General features: G+C 51.3%; 1 pseudogene; it reads right to left on the bottom strand.

The window, feature by feature from the left end:
• Nucleotides 1-1,376: 1,376 nt before the first annotated feature.
• LOC135326358 (olfactory receptor 14C36-like) lies at nt 1,377-2,077 on the bottom strand (annotated as a pseudogene).
• Nucleotides 2,078-3,442: the final 1,365 nt, after the last annotated feature.

The following is a 3,442-nucleotide window of genomic DNA, read 5'->3' on the forward strand; positions in this document are numbered from 1 at the left end:
GATTTCTCAGCCCTTAAGACCCAGCATGCAAAGCACCAGTCTGGGGACACCTCAGCAGTCGAAGGGGCTGAATGCCTGGCGTGTTCCTGAGAACTTTTCTGCAGTCTCCTGTACTGGTTTGACTCCTGTTGCCATGGAGCAGAGACTCCTTTTGAGGATGAACTCACTCCCTGTGTGACTCTGAGGACAGGGTTGACCAGTCAGTACAAATGCCAGCAAGGCCTCAACCCCACAGCAGTGTCCCCTGCCCAGGACTCCTCCTTCCAGCCCCTTCCTCCTGGATGCTTTGGGTTGGGAGGGACTGCTGGAGATCTCCAGGACCACGATCTGCTTTGAGATGGTCTAACTTTACAGTTAGATCAGGTTGGTGAGTGCTTTCTCCAGGGGAGTTCCTGGGGAAGTTTCTGCTCAGTGTTCCTGCAATAACAAGTTTGGCTGGATCTTTGTTCTGACAGACCCTGCTTGAGGCCCCCCACCCTCCATGGGAGGAGGATGGTCTACGGGCCCAGTAGATGGCCCCAGGATTTGCTGTACATGCTCCTTGCCAGCTCTGCAGAGGATCCATGAGAGGGCTCACAGTTGGCCATCCAATCCTCCAGCTGGGCATGGAGCCTTGTCTGGCTGTGTCTTTTCGGATAAGGACCAGCACACAGGATGGGGGAGATTGTCTCAAGGACGTGCCCTGGGGACAGCAGCAAACTGATGTGGTTCCTGGGTCCTGCTTCTTTCAATGCAAGCTGTGACAAAGAGACCCAGCCTTCTTTTTGGTGCCACCCTTTGGGAGGGAAGATGGCCCTATGAGCTCGGAGGGTGAGGAGCATTAATCCCCTGGGCTCTCCTGGCACCTCCAGCTTCCCCCTCCAGAAGGACAGGCATCTGACACTGTGCTTTAACATGTGGCACAGCTCTGGGTATGTAAATCTGTGACCATTCATCCCCTCCACTGTCACTGGACACCAATGACTGAGTCCTAAATCCAGCCCTTGGTCTCTAAGAGATCATTACATGGTTATGAGCTTTTTGCTCCTGAACCCATGGACAACCCCTACTCAGCAGGCCCTTCTGGGGCGCAATTCCTTGGGCCTATTCTTGACACCAGCTTTGGAGGAAGCCCAGCCTTCAGGCACGGCACTGGGTAGAACCTACTTTATTTCAGAGATACTGTGAGGGAGTCAGCTCTGACCCAGTTATTATTAATTAGACAGAATTTTATGTAGACATCAGGTGAGACAGAGCAGTGTCAGTAAAGGTGGAATGAATCCAAGCATTTGCACAGCAACATGACAACAAATATTAATATTACTAATGATAGTAATAATATTAATAATGAAAATAAAGTGAACAACACATCGTCCTGGTGTGGGAGACAGTGGGATTCATTTGTGGAGAGAAATGGCAATTTTACCACTGCTGAAAAATGTCCATAAAATCGCTTTCCTCAGGGTATCCTTGAGCTCCTTGTTCCTCATGCTGTAGATGAGGGGGTTCACTGCTGGAGGCACCACCGAGTACAGAACAGCCACCACCAGATCCAGAGCTGGGGAGGAGAGGGAGGGGGGCTTCAGGTAGGCAAAAAATGAGGTGCTGACATACAGGGAGACCACAGCCAGGTGTGGGAGGCACATGGAAAAGGCTTTGTGTCGTCCCTGCTCAGAGGGGATCCTCAGCACAGCAGTGAAGATCTGCACGTAGGACATCACAATGAAAATGAAACACCCAAAGATAAACAGGCACTAACCACGGTAAGCCCAACTTCTCTGAGGTAGGAGTCTGAGCAGGAGAGCTTCAGAATCTGGGGAATTTCACAGAAGAACTGGTCCACTGTGTTGCCTTGGCAGAGTGGTATTGAAAATGTGCTCCCAGTGTGCAGGAGAGCATTGAGAAAACTACTGCCCCAGGCAGCTGCTGCCATTTGGACACAAGCTCTGCTGTTCATGAGTGTCCCGTAGTGCAGGGGTCTGCAGATGGCAATGTAGCGGTCATAGGCCATGACTGTGAGAACAGAATACTCAGCTGCAAACAAGAACGCAACCAGGAAGAGCTGGGCAGCACATCCCGAGTAGGAAATGGCCCTCATGTCCCACAGGGAATTGGCCATGGATTTGGGGACAGTGGTGGAGATGGAGCCAAGGTCCAGGACAGAGAGGTTGAGGAGGAAGAAGTACATGGGGGTGTGGAGGCGATGGTCACAGGCTATGGCTGTGATGATGAGGCCGTTGCCCAGGAGGGCAGCCAGGTAGATGCCCAGGAAGAGTGAGAGGTGCAAGAGCTGCAGCTCCCGTGTGTCTGCAAACGCCAGGAGGAGGAACTCACTGAAGGAGCTGCTGTTGGACATTTTGGTATCAACAGGCATGGGGGACTGTCCAAAGAAGAAAAGACATTGAGAAGTCAGGAGAGAATTTTCAAGCAAAAATCCCCCAAATATTTCAGTTCTCATACAACCCTCCACTTTGCCTCTCTTTACTGAGAGGATCTTTGTGTAGCTGCCTTGCTTGAGCTCCACTTTGCACTGGCTGAGTGTGCTGCTGTGAGGAGCAGGGACATCTACCCTTGGGCTCCAGAGGAGTCTGTCCTGCTGTACAGCAGTGAGAATGGGGGAATGGGGGTGACTAGCCCTACATTCACAGTTCCTGCCAAGTGAAATCCACTACGCATGTAGAAGGGCTTTTCAGCATCTTCACTCCCAATTGTAAAGGATGAGGTTTGAGGAACAGAGTTTTAGGGATTTTATTTTCTTTTAGATATCACCCCTGGGGAGTGTTCCTCAAAGGTAGAAATCCTTGGCATTTCTACTGTGAGTCCTGAGAGAAGAGCATCCACTGTTCCTTGTTGCAGAGTGAGGACATCTCGCCCATCTGTTAGTCTCATTCCCAGCTGTCCTGTGCTCACACCTCTTTCAGCTGGAGGATGATGTTACCCTAAAAAGAAACCAGTCCCTGCTGAGTGCAGAGGAGTCCACTGTCAAAGTGCACGTCTCCAACCTTCTCACCCTTTCTCAGGGCACCTGAGGGAGCTCTCCACACTCCCTTTCTAGCCAAGGACACACAGGGCTCTTTTCAGATGCCCATATACAGCCTCCCACCACCATCTCCATACTCTCAGCATCTCTGCACCTTCTTCATTCCTCTCTCAGATATCACAGAGATGCTGTGAGACAGCAGTGCCTTTCTAGAGAGCAGCTCGCAGCCTGGCAGGACCCAACAGGGAAATAATCAAAAGGCCATTAGGACTGAAGATAGGCTCTCCTTAAAGGACAGTCAGCTCATTTCCCAACTGCAGAGCTCCACAGGTCAGAAGGGGGCTGGGGAAACCTCATTTCCACTCTGTTGCACAACTTGCAGCATTGATGTCTGAATCCCACCCCTGAGACCTGAGAGCAAGAACAGGAACAGTGTGGACAGGAGGAGAAAGAAGGAGCAACCCCATGATCCTGCTGCTGAAG

This window comes from Dromaius novaehollandiae, unplaced genomic scaffold (assembly GCF_036370855.1).
Source record: "Dromaius novaehollandiae isolate bDroNov1 unplaced genomic scaffold, bDroNov1.hap1 HAP1_SCAFFOLD_27, whole genome shotgun sequence".
Classification (NCBI taxonomy): Eukaryota; Metazoa; Chordata; class Aves; order Casuariiformes; family Dromaiidae; genus Dromaius; species Dromaius novaehollandiae.